Source organism: Papilio xuthus, unplaced genomic scaffold (assembly GCF_000836235.2).
Source record: "Papilio xuthus unplaced genomic scaffold, Pxut_1.1 DF825946.1, whole genome shotgun sequence".
Lineage (NCBI taxonomy): Eukaryota > Metazoa > Arthropoda > Insecta > Lepidoptera > Papilionidae > Papilio > Papilio xuthus.
In genome coordinates this window covers 5,561,688-5,579,004 of record NW_013532703.1, presented here as the reverse complement: position 1 = coordinate 5,579,004, position 17,317 = coordinate 5,561,688, and the positions used below count along the sequence as shown (strand labels likewise).

Genomic DNA, 17,317 nt, shown 5'->3' with positions numbered 1-17,317 from the left:
GAAGTCTTTTAGTAAATTAAAAGTGGTACGAGTCCACAAAAATATCTGTTGCATGGTCGTGACCCATCACGACAACACAGAAGAAAGTCGTTTTAAGTAATTTCAAGTTTCGTCTGATGAGTGTGTCAGAAGCTTAATTATAGTCATCTACTTATAATTAAGGGATGTATGGTAGATTATTTGGCAGAGGAGGGAAATCAAAGAAAGGGGACATGTCATCTTTGTGTGCGTCTCCTTAAAGGTAGGCAAAACTGAAATGCGGTTGTTGTGGCAACGGTCACTACGCTATTTTGTCGAATTCAATTGTTCTCTTGGTCGTTTAACACCTTTTGTTATAAAAAAAGAAATAAATATGTACTTTTATCTTTATTTATAGAACTTTAAACAAGATTGATCCTAAGTGACTTAGTAACAACGGGAAACTGCTTTAGAAATTAATTAAATTAATATATCGAAACTTAATTTATAAAGACTGACGTAATATTGTACATACATCGTATTATTTAAATTTTATATCTTTTTTACATATCATTACTCCAATATACTAATTTTTATAATTAAAATTTATATAATCTGGAGCTGTTCTTTCTTCTTTTTTCTATGTCTTCCTTCGGTCGTTTCGCCGCCGGCCAGGAAAGTTAGCAGGCTATACAGTCTCCCCTAATAGTTGTAATGCAGTACTATACAACCTACTACCTCACCATGCCGGCGGCTTTGTCGCCCACACTTCTTCTCTTGTCTTCTCTCTTCATGTTAATTTATTAAAAAAATATTATACTAAATATATATAATTATATTATTCACAGCCAGTGATATTTTTTTACATTATTGTTTTTATAAAATAAATAAAATTGAATCGTCAATAGCCTAATGGTTATGGGTACGGATTTCCGATCATGTGGTCGGAGGTTAGAAGTCTGCAACTCGACTATTGTCGTAAACCATGTCCTAGCACAAGCCTAGAGCTTAGTCGCAAGAAATATTGGTAAATTTTACTAAAAAATTGAAATCTAATACAATTTATTTGACGATTGAGGATATCTTTTGATTTGTCTTCTTTACTGCAGTGTCATGGGGGATATTATGTCAAAAGAGAGTTTTTTTTTTATGATTATGAGTTACATATGACATTACAGTTTATTTGATTTAAATTTTAAAAAAAATCGACTTCATTAATTTCGTCTATTAGAGCCCCATAGGTCGTTTTTTAATTTGTTTTATTAAGAGTAGAGTACTGTACTTCCAGAATGTAGCCACATCAATTGTTATAAATTTTGGTGCAATTTTACAGTGACATAACCCAAATAAATATTTTAAATAGTGTTAAAAACGGTATTAGTACGTTTATGTAACTTATAGTTATGTATTTTTTAACCAAGTTATAATAATTTTGGATTGTCTAATAAAAAGGTATAGTAAATATCTTTCTTCTATTAATATGACTGTAAGGTAAAGAACTGTTTCTAATTTCTTTTTAGATATGGCTAAAGAAATTTATAAAAAGCGTAAAAAAAATATTAATCCCAAATTAAAATACATGAATCTAAAAAAAGGAACAAAAATAACAAAAAAAAAGGGGTGCACACTACAAACAATAAATATACGAAAAAAAAAAAAACGAAGAAGGCGACGATTTCCCGCCAAAACTGCGCCCGCGTATCACCAAACTTGTGTGAAGCCGCGCAAACTGCGAAATTCCTGCCACAGATTATCAAAAAAACGTTTTATACATAATATTCTATAATCTATAACCAAAAATATGTTGTAGAATTATTCTTAAACGTTGTTTTGACAGAGTGACAGATAGATCGCAAGATGGCGTCTCCGGAACGTCAAATGCGCACAAGTTCGGATCTACGGGTTCCAGTTGAGGGGGGCAAGGTGCTAAAAGGAAAAAATGATAAATCCAACAATATTAGAACCCACTAATATTGTAAAATGTATCACAACAAAGAAAAAGAAACAAAAATAACACAAAAGGTAACAAAATAAACAACTAAATATAATAAAAAACTAAGAGCTATTCTAATGACTATACTGCGAAATAGATAAGATGGATATATAAATAAAATATTAAATAGTCAATGAAAATTGAACACAGTACAGCCTAGTCAGATTAGGAACTGACAAAGAACCTAGTCGGTTAGCGACACAGACTTAAAAATGTGCTTTTCTAGAAATATAAAAGAATGGATAAATTTATTTAATACCTATACAAAGCTTCAGTATAAAATTCCTTCGTCCCCGACTATCAATAGCCATCTGTTAAATTCATCTGTGAAATAGTCAATATTTCTTTTATATCGCGTAAATTATCTTCATTCATTCCACACCACACTCAGAGAGTGCCGCACTCCAAATGTTACGACTCTTGGTTAAATGGTAATTTAGAGAATCCTTAAGTGTAGACTTAGTGTGAAAAATCCGCACAAAAGGACTGCTATGTAACCATTAAACGATGAGGTTGACGGTTTATCACTAAGATGTGCCCTAACAGATCACTTAAAGTCTCTAGGTGTGACAATGAATCTATTGCGTCCGCATTAAATACTAACCTGCTTCTTACTATGTCACCAGTTGGAGTTTCATATTTCAACTAAATGTATTCACGTCTGAAAAATCTAATTGAGATCATTATTTTTTTTTATCACAACTTATTATGGATTAAAGTACCAGCAATTGTCATCGTTATATTCCATCATTGCATTTATCTTTAAATATCCCTTTAAAATTGTTTCTTGCAGTTAAATCCACATCCTCGTCGCGATTATCTGTAAAGAAATGAAGAAATATAAGTATAGACTTAAAAGATTCTTTGGTAAGTAATTTCTAGATACCCCTGGCATTGAATCACGGCAATGCAATTAGTCTTTGATTTAAAGGTTATTTCCACTTAGCTAGGCTTTCATTATGCATCAGTGGAACGCCGCGATACAGTTAAAATGGCGCGGGGCTAGCAGCTAAGTGGAAATAGGCACTTACAACATCCGATCGCTGCCGAGATCGTGATTCATTTCTACAATGTTGCCAGTATTCTGCACAGAGCGTGGCTTTATTTTTTATAAAAAAGCATGCCAGTCTTATTCTCACGTTCTTCATTTAATTGTAAACCGTTAACAGATTAAAAATATATAGTAAAAAGTGAAATAATGTAAAAATTAAGGCAGGACAAAACTTGACAAAAGATATGGGGTGCTAAACAACGAACAAAAAATAAATAAGCCATGGATATACGTCTTGTATTGTCATAAGATTTATTGATTATTTCCTGTGTGTTTTTTTAATTCAACACCTCGGCATCATCTCTGACTTGACATACTTTACGCGGATAAAATGGTCCGGAACAAACAATTAGGGGTGAGAAATGTTCCCAGTAGTTCAAAGCTTTTTTTAAACGTAGAATGTCCGTATTTCAAATTAAAAAAATAACGTTCTTAATTTGAATAGGTGACGGAATACTAGAAATTGTTATGAAAAAAGAGCTGTCTGATTTTTTCGTCTAAATTAATAATTATGTAATTTTTCTATAAAACAATCCATAATCACATTTTAAAAATAAAAAGAAAAATTACAATGTAAACAATCATTACAATTAAAAAAAGAATTTTAACCTGTAGTTACAATAGCGTAAATCAAAGCAGGTGTACAACGGCGACTTCCTTGGCGCGAAAATTAAAAAAAAGAGAATAAAAATGGCGGCACAGTGCGTGAGAAACACGGCAGATGGCGCTCGATCCGCCATGTTTACCGGAATCTGATGAAAAAGCCGTAAAAAGTGTGCACAATGGATGCTATTGCTAAAAAACTGACGCGTTATTATTTACGCGCTTTTATTCGCAAATATTAGTAGGGATTACGTTTTTTTATGATAACTTAGTAACGGTACATTGTCTTGTAAGGATCGTTTTTCTTTATTGCTAAAGAAAATATAATAAATCAAAGATATATTTAATTACGCATAGATAATTTTGTATCAATTAATATTCTTAGTTCTGATGTCAGGATAACGACAATCTGTGTCAAATATAAAAAAAATTCACTAAGCCGTTTAGGAAATACAATAAAAAAAATATTTTCAAACATTTGCATATATTAGTAAGAAGTAAGCGAGATTTGAACAAATGCCTTTGTTATTTTTATAAATCGAACTTTAAACCTATCCATTTAACATATGTCTGGTCCGTCTGGTCTGTCACTATGTCTGGTCACTTTTATATCACCTTTTTATAAAAGAAATAAATAATTCTGTGAATCAAATTATTAGTAAAGAAAGGTTCTATGAATAGTTGAAATAACGAGCAGGTGAACCGTGGGGGGTGTCTAGAAAGTGTCTAGACGGTTGGGGGGTGCACCCACGGCCCGACGCCGGGGTGTCGCGGGACGTAGGCGGAGGGAGAGCGGCTAGACATCACATTGACTGTTGCTATGCGCCCACCACTATACTTGACTCGTCTGGGAATTAAAATTGCAATTTCATCTAACCTTTGTCTTTGGTATAGATAAAATTATATTACGATAGACAAAATAGAGAATTAAAGAGAGATTCTATCAAAGAGTTTAATATACTTTTTTATTTCGTCTATAGTCGTGTTAAATAAGTTTGTTAGTCTGTTATAGACAAAAGTACGTAAACAAATAAATTAATATTTTATTATACGTTTAACCAATTACATTAAATTGCATGGAGACGCGAACTGCACTTGGTCGTTATCTTAATTGACAGAACGACATTTAAAGATAAAGTCGTCCTTCTATCTTCTCTATAAATAGTATAAATTGTTTTTGTTAAGACGCAACTGGAATGAAGCTTTAAAGTGAGTTTCCACTGACGAAATACTTGTTATAGAACTTATTTTTAATCTTTTTAAAAACACCAATAAGTATATGCTTTAATTGCAATGTTTGGGCAGAGAAAGTTCACATTGAGTATTTAGTTGATCGATCTTTTAGTCTGTTTAAGAAGTTTGAATAGCGCCAGTGATCGAGAAATTGAGGAGTAAAAGATTAGCGTGGTTTGGACATGTTAAGCGGGTGATGATGATATAAGCAAAAAAGTAAAGTAATGTGGATGGCTACAAAGGTAGAGTAAGACCAAAAAAAGTACTGAATGACTGTGTGAAAGAGGATGCGTAGAAAGGGGGTTGATTCAGATATGACGGCTGATAGAGATCTATGGAGGAGTATATACTGTGGCGACCCCCAATAAGGGCAGGTTGATGATGATGATCTTTTAGCCTGTTTTAAAAAACGGTAATCTTTATCGGCGCTTGTATGTTGTACAAATGGTTTCTAATAAAAATTTACTTTTACAAAAGTACAAAGAAAAAACTGTTTTTGATTCAATATTAAAGTTGAGTATTACCTTTGGCTGTTTATAGAAGTCATTGCATGTCCAGGGAACCATGTGGCACCAGCAGTCAGCACCTGAAAATGTTAAAATGAAAACTTCAATACTTTAATGAAAAGGCAAAGTTATCATTTTGAGCCGGTATCATTGCTAGATAAAGACCATCTTTAAGACTCAGACCTGGGATTGGACCCCCCAAAAACCTCTTGTTTTAAGTCCCTTAGGCACCACCTATAGATCTACAACTGCACAACAGAGGTCTATTCTATGGATGGATGGATGTTTGTTTGAAGTTATCTCCAGAACGGCTGTATGGATCTTGCTGAAATTTGCTATAGATGTAGAACATAGTTTAAAAGAACAATTGTGGTACTTTGGTATTTTTTTCATTCACAACGTGCGGAGTCGCGACAGCTAGTATTTAATAGTTTACCGCAACCTTGACCAGATCATCGTTACATCCAAAGTCAACATAAAAAAAGATCTAATCTCTTTAGATAAACTAACATTGAGATAAATGAATTCGCAGTGACATCTCTCGGTTGAATAACGTTTGATAATAGATACACAATCTCGATAGTCGATTGCCTGATGATGCGGGGCGCGTGTTGCAGCGGGAAGCGATAAGCGATTATAAAATAAAAAGAAACAGTACCTTAATTTTTAATGTTATCTAGTTAGCAAGATAGAAAAGTAAAAACATTTTGATCAAAAAAACATTTTTCAAAATCGGAGTGCCAGGGGAGGAGCTACGCGGTAACACACACAAATACAGACAAATTTATAATTTCCTTCTCTTTGAAGTGGGCTAAAAAGCTCAAAAGTACGTTAGTATAGTTAGTTTCAAATATGATAGAATCCTAAAATAAGTAAAAATTAAGTAAAAATTATAATACATTTTAATGTTATTTACTTTTAGCGGTGATTTTCCGCGCTTTCATCCGCTAACAGTGTGACCACAAGAGAACGTTCTGTATTATCTGTTATTATGTCTGGGGGGCATCCGGTGGCGAGCGGGTGTGTCCCCACTGATCGCGTGACGTCACAGCATGCAGTCACCTTACGACACACGATATGCAAATATTCATCTAATGTTCCCACGTGTAATATCACCGACAGATTATTAGTCAGTTTATAATATCACTAGGCGTATTAAAGTGACTGCAACAAGGATACTAAAGGAATCATTCAAAATTTGTCACGAATAATTTCTCAAAGTTTCTTAAACTATTAAAGTCAAATTTATAATACTAATATAATAAATTCGAATGTTTAGATGGATGGATGTTTGAAGGTATCTCCCTAACGGCTGACCGGATCATGTTGAAATTTGGCACAGATGTAAAACATAGTCTGGAAGAACACATAGACTACTCATTAAGTTTTTTTTATTTTGCGCGGACGGTGTCGCGGCCGACAGCTAGTAGATGATAAAATATGAACAGAAAATGTCACTTCATTTAAAAACAAGAATATAACACAATCACGTTCTGTTTTAATAAAGTTTAATATTTATAAGAATTGATTCGTAGATACTTAATTTGAAATAAACAGTCAATACTTTCGCAAAAAAATATACTAGAGTACCGCACCGTTTAAAGTTAAAATTCCTAGCACACACCTGTATGGAGACATGTAACCTATGCTTCAAGGAAGTGTGGACGAGTCTGTCAGGTTTGAGTTACTTGTAGGCTGAGCTAATTGCCCTTCTGGGAAGCCTTTGGCCTTGCTAGGTCCGTGCAGACGCGCGGCCAACCAGACCGCCGGCAGACGTTTTTTTAACAAGCCCCGACCTGTTGCCAAACCGGATCTCGGGCGCCGTGAGTGCATGGTAAATATTATAAGCGGTAGCGAATCTATTTGGCAAATTATTATTATACTGCTTTCGTTCTTTGGTATATATCTAAGCTTCAAGTTCATCTGTTAAATGAGCTTAAAAATCGTTTTTTGTAATTAATATCTTTCACATTTCACGTAAGTTCGACTTGGACTACCATACAGACATAATTAAAGATTAAAAAATATACAGAAATAACTTAACAAACAAGGTACGTATATGGTAACCACTTATCGTAACTTGCTACTAATATAAAATCGTTCGACGCTTTTAACTTGTACCATACTCAAAGATTCGCGTCGCAACAAGCTCTCGCTGGACGTCGTCTGTTCAGAGAAGCTTCTGCAAAGCCACGCGGCACTTGCTTCATACAAGTACATACATTGCAATGTACAGACATACAGACACGTCGTCCTTGCATACACCTGCTGGAGGCACAGCTAAATATAGATATCTTCCGTACACACACTGGACAATTAAAATACCAATAAAAGTATGTCAATAAGGTTATCAGGTCTGCGTATTTACCTGTTGTTGTGGCAGACAACTACAGCACAATTTATATAGTTAGCTGTCACCTGCGACTCTGCGCAGAATCAAAATATACATAGTAGCCGCTTCTCGGAGCTACTGAATATGCATGTAAAATTTGATAAAAATCGATCAAGCCGTTGTGAAGGAGTATGGTAACTAACATTGTGACATGAGAATTTTGTATAGATTAAAAGATTTTAAATGCGAAAATTTTAAATCTATATTTGCGCAGCGCCTTATGTTATTGAAAAATATGTGTGAAACTTCTTGTAAAATGTTGACGTAGAATTCGACTGTTGTAACACTTTCATTATTAGTTACAGCAGTGGAATTCGACGTTTAGCTTAAATATTTGATTAGGAAGGGCATGTCTCGAGGACACGGGTAACAACAGTAGTCACGTGCTTGCCTGAGGGCTAATTTTAATCAACGTTTCCTTTTCTTATAAGGAAATGATGGGAAGGGAATGGCGGCAAGAGGACGTTTATCCTCTTTCTGCGTACACTTCCTTAACTTAGCTACCGTTCACATAACTTGGCTATAACCTTACTTAGTCTATTTTGAATTCTCTCTTTTTTGCGACTCGTTTCGGATTTATTGTTATATATTTTAAATATATAGATTTGATGAACCATGGTATAACAAAACAATGATGTGGTTGTTAACTATATAAAATTAATAAATTAATATTGAGACCGCAGACCGCGTCTACCACCCGTGGTACCCTAGATGTGCCGGTTGTGCGACATACGGAGCCTTTTGTGCATCATCGCGCACGCCAAATAGGGTTATACGTTTTTTATTGTTGACACTATACGATAGAATTGCATGGATCTTACTTTATTGTAATTATATTAAAGCTGTCGCCCGCTACCGTTCGCGAGGAATTAAAATAAATTAATTAGTAGCCTATGTTTTCTTCCAGACTATACACTACATCTATGACAAATTTCAGCGAGATCCATACATCCGTGAGTGGAGTACCTTCTAACATTCATCCATCCATACATACATCTAAAATTTCGCATTTACAATATTATTAAAAAGTAAGATTAGGATATGTTGGAAACAATTTTCAAGTTAAAAGATCTAAATACTTATGTTATTATATTATTATAGTAGAAAAAGAAGTTGGTTATGTCCATAATATTCTAACGTATCAACACAACATTCTGCGTTGTTAAAATAGTAGTAAAAAAGCTTATTGTGCGTACCATCCCTTTCGCGTACAGTTTTATAAAGCCTCTTTTGTGATCGCAACAGCTGATTCCTGTGCCAGCGGTGGAAAATTAAAAAAAACAACTGCCAGTACTAATTATTTTTCCATTATTGTTACACTAGCTGTCGCCCGCGAATCCGTCCGCAAGGAATTAGTAGCCTATGTGTTTTACATCTATGTCAAATTTCAGCGAGATCCATGCAGTCGATCTGGAGATATCTTCAAACAAACATCCATCCATCCCTCTATCCTTTCATCCTTCTATCTAAACATGTTGTTCTTTAGTATTAATAGCAATATTCTATTGTTTTATATCGCCAAATACACTAACCTATATAAATGGACTGGTCATAAAACTTAGTATTTTGTGCCTATTTGATTTTGTCATATTAACACTTATGGTAGCGGTTTGTAGCGGTGACGTGGATTCGAACTACTAATATAAATAGAATTAGCTGTCACGTAACCTCAACAGGCGCCTTTAAATCGGAACAAAGCAATAGCTGTAATTACTAAGCAATTGCTTATCAATATATAGAGAATAGTAGCCATATAGGATCAGATAGCCACTAGCGCAGAAGTTAAGCATTTGACTTATCTACAGACCTTGGTTTGATCCCAGTCATGTATCAATTTTAACTTAAACATATATGTGATTCAGGGTTACTTAGATATTTGTTTTAATCAATTCACTATACGTCCACACTGAGGGGCTTGAAAGCCACCCTAAGTTAACGTGGCTAGACATAGTCAACCACGTTGGCACAGGGTTGACTTTACACATATTTATAAATTTCTTCACAGATATGTGCAGGTTCCATCACGATGTTTTCCTTCACCGTATGAACGTCGGATAAATGCACATAATATGTAAATCGAAAATCTAATTAATCATTGGTACATGGCGGGATTCGAACCCAGGACCTGCAGATTGCAAGTTAAGTGCTTCAACCTCTAAACCACCAACGCTCTCCTCTCTTATACCTATACTCAGTCCTAATTTGTAGGTTTGAACTTCGTTAGTCAGGGTTTTCAGAGTTCTTGGCGACAAATACCAACATATTTTGTTTAGGTTATACAAGACATGCCAGGTGTTCATAGTGTACGAAATCCTTTTAACAAAAACCGAGTTTTTTTTTTACAAATTGGGGTATTTTTTACTACCCTTCATTTATTTTCACTGTGTCACGCCGGCGTGCGATTATCGATTTTTATTGATTTCTTTTTTCATCACCATTGTTAACTCGGGATCGGATTCGATACCAGATTAGGGTTACGATTGGAAGGGGTGTTTGTAACAAAGAGTAACTAATTTTAGATAAAACGTACTTTTTGAAATTTGCCCATTTTATACTATTTTTTTTTTTTATAAAAGATTTATGGTATTATTATTTTTTTAACTCATTTGATCGTATCACACAGACAACGGATTAGTTAATGCCAACTTTTAAATAAATTATAAGTATGTTGAAATGAGGTTGTAACAGAAATGTTAACCTATTTACCAATTTTGGATTATTAGCGTATTCGCAAACTTTCCCAAAAACTTAAAAAAAAATCACCTCGATTGACAACCCTAGACAACCTTGACCTAGGACAATCAGGAGAACTGACAACAGATCATTATAAGAGAAATCAATATGAAAAATATAATTACGAATTGGGTTTACACTGGCATGGCATTGCACGAATGTTTCGACAGTGGAAACTCAAAGTGAAATTATTATTTGACAATCAATACTTTTCATGTAAAGCAGTCGGCCGATAGTTGGACGATTATTTCGTTTGAAACAATAGTGGTACCCATTCAATCGGCCGATACTAAATCGATGTAATGTGCCTCAGACATGCTCATACTGATTAAGCTCACAAACTATCGTGCGACTAAAAGTCTAGTGTGTAGGCGCTCTAAAGGCGATCTAAAATATACCATCGCAATGATAAGTACGTCACGTACGCGGTCACCATATTAATTTGCTGGATTCAATTACCTGGCCAATTATGATTTATGTTGCAGACAATATGTGTTATCAGACAATTTACAATATTACAGACTTTGAGGTTGTATATAAATAAATAAAAAGGTATAAAAGAAAATGTAAGAACTAATGGTAGACATGTTGTATTTAAGTTAACGTAATATTAAAACATTATTTTTTTCTTCTTGCGATCTTACACACTTACACAGATTATATACGTTTAAAATTCTACAGTTTCGATGAACATATAAAAAATCTTAGACAGGCTTAGTTGATCGTAATAGTTATTTTTGCCTCTTTATCTCGATTATTACTGTTTTTATTTATTTATAAATAAAACAGATATAATGCAATTAAAATATCCAATACGAAGTGTATCGGATTGTGTAATCCGGTCGCTTTGCGGAATGACTTAACCGGACACGGTGTCTGCGACACGGGCAACCGGACATTCTTTGTCTTGGCGTCTGTTTTGGGAAGCTTTATTGGGGGTCACGGCCGCGACCGCGGGGTGGTTGAACTCTTTTTATCTGTCGCGAAATAAAGCGATATCTTCTAATGTAGATTATACAGAAAGAGCAATGTTTCTCTCTAGTACGACTCAGTCCAAATCAATATTCGATTGTCAACCATTTTTGCTCATCTTTCTGTATTTTTTAAATCTTTTAACCGATAAAACATGTTAGAACATGTTTAAACAATACATTGTTTATAGCGATCGTACAAATTATTGTAAATACACTGTTTATTACAAAGTAATTAATAATTTTCATAAAATCTCAAGGATCGAATAATTCGTTAATTATCTTAGGTCAATTTTCGTCTAGACTAGGTCCTTGAATTTCAACGTATCCAGTTTCCATGAAGGACCTCTCATAGACAGAGATAAGATCTCGTAGACAATTTCGAGAAATAAAGTATATAACAGTCTAAGTAAAATTTTGGAAAGATTCTTTCAAAATAAAGCATTTAGAAATTCCCCTCTAGTGCTACATTATTATGGCTTACAAGCCTTTAAACTGGGATTAACTATTCTTGATACTTTTACATATACGGAAACATGTTACGTACAGTTGGGTCGTGATCGGAGTGTGTGTACGATTGAATGATTGCAGCCGCGTAGGATGTCCGCGACCTGTACCACAATTACGTCGTTTGTACGATGTATCTGAGCGGCTGTTGCTACGCAGAATTTATTAGAGGCCTAGCATGAAAATTGCCGAGAGATTTGTAACGTTCTCGACAAATTTTGTCGTACTTTACGTACGACAAGACTTTTGAGGAACAGCGTCTCGTGAAACAGGTCACTAATTTTGACCATGACTAGTCTGAAAAGAGCGTCGTTGGCTCAGGAGTCAAGCACTTGACTTGCAATTTGCAGGTCCTGGGTTCGAATCCCGCCATGTACCAATGTGTTTTTCGATTTCCGATTTACATATGTACATGTATCTGACGTTTTTATGATGAAGGAAAACATCGTGATGCAACCTGCACATACCTGACAAGAAATTCAAAGATATGTGTGGAGTCAAAAAACCCGCACTTGGCCAGCGTGGTTGACTATAGCCTAGTCCCCTAACTTGGGGTAGGCTCCGAATCCCACGGTTGGGACAAGAGTGCAGCAACAAAGAAACAAAAGAAGTTTGATATAATTACCAACATTTGAAAAAAATAGTCATATCTTTTACGTTCCTAGGTCAAGTTGTTTTGAATAAGGTGTTTAAAATCTAGTTATTGTTTTTATGTGAAAATAAGTTTATTTATGTTATCTTAAATATTAAATTTTATTTTATACATCAAAGTCAAATGCCGACTGCGATGCAAAAAGTATTAAACGTTTTTGTATACTTTTTTGGTGCATTTTTCTTTACTATTATCATATGTTATTAAAATTGATTATAATTATTAAATACAAGATTGAAATAATACAATTAATAAATTATTATAAATAGCATTGCAGATTATTTACAATTTTGCCGCACTCAGGGTCATTAACTAGTTACTAAAAAGAACTTCGTGTAGATTTCTCCTCTATATTTATACCTCTAGAAATACAAGCTACAGCCCGCGTCCACGTAAAATAAAAGAAACTTGTTTAGTAGCGTATGTGTTTTCCAGACTATGTTCTACATTTATACCAAATTTCAACGAGATCCATGCAGCCGTTCTGGAGATATCTTCTAACAAACATCCATCCGTATATCCAAACATTCGCATTTATAATATTAGTAAGATAAGAAGTAAGATTATAAAGAGGTTTAGTATTTTATGTAACGAATTAATTTAAAAAGTACTGAATCACTGAGTAACAGTATTTTTTAAATAATACCGCGTGTACGTCTTGAATAAAAACTGTACTAAATCTTACTAGTATTATAAATGCGAATGTTTAGATGGATGGATGGATGTTTGAAGGTATCCCTAGAACGGCCCAACGGATTATGATGAAATTTGGCATAGATGTAGAACATAGTCTGGAAGAACACACTAGTACTTATTAAGTTCTTTTTTAATACCCCGCTGACGGGATCGCAGGAGACAGCTAGTCTACAATAAGTTGCACCACTTACGATGAGTGGGGAAGAATCAATTAATAATTACTTAAATAAGCCCTCAGTGTAGATTTACTCCAAGAAATACTTCGTTATCCAATGCACGTCTCTAAGTATGGAATATTTTAACAATAATTTTCATTGAATTTGTATTCCTTGAAATATCTTTAAGCTAATTAATATTGATATTATTGGAATTCATTAAGAAGGGCAAAGGAAAATTTATTCTTAAAAAAATAACAGACTAATTGGCGTTGTTGAAAGGAAAGAGGTTCTGCGAAAACGAGTAACTGAAGATTTGAGATAATTGATCTGTCTAGCAGTGTGGGAGTCTATGAATATTTGTTAGTAAAAGTAGAATAATATCTTACTTCTTACTAATTTAAGTACCTGAATGACCGATGAGCTTTGCTCGGTATTTTTTTTTAATTTGTGTTTTTTGGAAATTATATTTAAGTACCAATTATTAATAAAATGATGAAATATGAATAATATTTTTCGATCTTACCGATAGAAAAAGTTAAGTTTATTATATTAGTATATATATTAGTATAGTTGATTATCGATAAAACAAGAATTCTAAAAATGATTCCTAGCTAGATAGATTTATCGCCCCCGAAACCCCCTATATACTAAATTTTATGAAAATCGTTGGAGCCGATTCCGAGATTCCAATTATATATATATATATATATATATACAAGAATTGCTCATTTAAAGATATAAGATAAATGCGAATGTTTGAATGGATCTTTGTTAGAAGATATCTCCAGAACAACTGCATGTATCTCGCTGAAATTTGACATAGATGTAGAACATAGTCTGGAAGAACACACAAATTAAGTTGTTTTTTTAATTCGAGAGGACGGAGTCGCAGGCGACAACTGGTACTATAATAAGTAAGAAATTTAGAAAATAAGATAATAGCATGGCCATTTTTTTATATTGGCAATTTTTTTTGTCTTAAATTTACTGAGTCGAGTTGCGGGATTCGAACTCTGGTCCACCTGATCGAAAATCCGTACCCTTAACCATTAGACTATTGCCGCTTTTGGTTGATTTATTAACAGGAAGAAAGCATTAACTATCTACTTATAAAAATAAATAATAAAACGGATATAAAAAAAATGTTTTATCTATTTCAGGCTTTGCTACTTTTTGACATTACGATAATTATTTGTTTTTAATTAAGCTATTTTAAAACAACTAGCATTTGCCAAGGTCTTCGTCTTCATGGAATTAAAAAATCTGGTAGTAATTATTGCCTATGTCACTCAGGGATAGTGTAGTATGTAATTTTACAATTATAAATAACTAGCTGGGTAACTAACACGACTTTCTTTTATATATATAGACTAGTTGTCGCCCGCGACTCCATCCGTGTGAATATATAAAAAAAAACTAAAAAAAAAATATGAATATCCCTATGTCCGTCTCCATGCTCTAAGCTACCTCCTCAACAATTTTCAGGCATATCGGTAAAGCCGTTCTTGAGTTATAAATAGTGTAACTAACACAACTTTCTTTTATATATATAGATTTTTTAAATACGATATAAATATACTAAAGTCATTATAAATAATATTTATACTCACATTTTATCGGCTAATTTATAAAAAAACACTACACTTTAACTGATATTAATTACAATTATACAACAAATATTCACAAAAAATATACGTAAGTTCGTATAATGACGCGACAGTACAACCCTACACAACCGCACCCCACGATAGCTCATGGCTAACTGTTGACTCAAAGTTATAAAGTTGGATTGCTGAAATTTTTTTTCAGACTACAACGCAATACGACCCTTAACCCTTCGAGTTAAGGGTGTTTAAGTGTGTTTTACTGTTTTTTTTTTAAATATAATTTACATTTATAAAATTACCTTGAAATATAAAGTTAAGATGTAAAAGTGTGAAGCCAAAAAGGTTCGGTTCCCGATTTTGTTTTTTTCATTATGTTTTTTTCGGGAGCGTCGGTAGCTCAGTGGTCAAGCACTTGACTTGCAATCTACCATCCCGCCATATACCAATGTGTTTTTCGATTTCCGATTTACATATGTGCATTTATCCGACGTTCTTATGGAGAAGGAAAACATCGTGATGCTGCACGTATCTGAGAAGAAATTAAAAGATATATGTGAAGTCAACCCGCACTTGGCCAGAGTAGGCTATGGCCTAATCACCCTGAACTTAGGGTAGGTAGGGACGTATAGTGAGCTGATGATAAAAATTTTCTTTATTCTATGTTCTAGATTTTTATTTATTTAACCCGTATGTAAAATAAATTAAAAGAGACAGATGGTTTAAATCATCATCTGTGAAGTTGGGTACAGTAAAGACTAACTCGAACTTTGCCGACAGAGGATCGCTTACTACAGTTAACATTGTAAACAAAATTTTAACCAGAACAAAAGCTAGACCAGTCTCATGCAAGTTACAGACGTTAGGTTTCATTTCAACCTTTAACGAGAGGAAAAACCGAATTTCATTGTACCGATAATTGTAAAGTTTTGTCATATTTGGTTGGTATAATTTATGAAAAATTAAGAAAAATTAAAATTGAATGTTGGTACTACTGGAGTGGAGACTCTTGACTAGTTATAATACTTCAAAGGTTTTCGTTAGTAATTACTAATATTATAAATGTATGTTCCGATGGATGGATGTTTGAAATTATCACTGAGAACAGTTGAACGGATCACTATGAAATTTGTCATACATATAGAACATAGTATGGAAGAACACGTAGGCTACTAATAATGTCTTTTTTTTAATTTCGAGAGAACGGAGATGTGGGTAATAACTAGTATTAAATATACGAAAGAAGTCATATCTAACTTATCTCGTTTTACTTTTAAACATTTAAAACAAATGCTATTCATCCTCTAAATCAAAAAGTTTTATTTGGCAATATAAAGTATTTTGTGTGACAATATATCAGACATCGCCAACCCTGTTTGCAGGGTCAACGAACTCAAGATGCAGCCGTATTTCCAGACATTTTATCAGCGCTGCAAAATTTCTTAATCCAGATAGTAAAGAGAAATGTTCAGTCTAACCTTTAGATTTAGTATTTCATTAAATATTACACTAACAGCTACAACAATCATTAATTAGTTACTAAGGGTAATTTTAAGAAGGGTTATTCGTTAGAAGTTAAAATGTCATGTTGCAAATTCAAATAAAGGTTGTGCAAAATGTCAAATACATTATTCAATCATATGTATTATTAGTGAAACTGGGAAAGTTTTCGTAAAATTATTTGTAGCCTTTAAAATTAAAAAAAACACAATTATTAGCCTATGAATTCCTCCACACTAGTTTCTACATCTGTGTTCAGCTAGATCCGGGCAGTTGTTCTTGAGACATTCTAGCAAACATCCATCCATTTAAAATATTAAGCGCCAATAACCTAATGGTTAAGGGTGCGGATTTCCGATCACGAGGTCGGCGGTTCCAATCACTGCCATTCGACTATTGTCGTAAACCATATCCTAGCACAAGCATAGCTTAGTTGGAATGGTACAAGAAATATTAGTAAATTTACAAAAATCTGTTAATATTTAGAATTAAAAAAAAACATTCTCATTTCTATTAGTAGAAGAAGACGAAGATAATTAAAAAAAAATTAAAACTGAAATGACTGTATGCATATGATACTCCAAGCTATATTAATGCAATGAAAATACATACATACAAGCAAAAACTAGCATGGATATTCATTACTGTATGGAGAAAGATCTTAATTAATGGATAAAAATGTAAAGTAACTTAGAAAATCAAATAAAATGAAATCTTTTCTCGTTTCCAATCCAAAGGTTATTTAACTCAGCAGACAAGG

General features: G+C 33.6%; 1 long non-coding RNA gene across 2 annotated transcripts in view; it reads right to left on the bottom strand.

The window, feature by feature from the left end:
• Window positions 1-1,584: 1,584 nt before the first annotated feature.
• The window catches only part of LOC106124666 (uncharacterized), a 48,737-nt gene continuing 33,004 nt past the window's right edge, over window positions 1,585-17,317 (bottom strand). For both annotated transcript variants that reach the window (XR_001228213.1, XR_001228214.1), the window contains 2 exons: window positions 5,363-5,424; window positions 1,585-2,771 (listed from right to left, as the gene is read on the bottom strand). This is a non-coding gene — a long non-coding RNA (uncharacterized LOC106124666). The remainder of the gene's footprint in view (window positions 2,772-5,362; window positions 5,425-17,317) is intronic.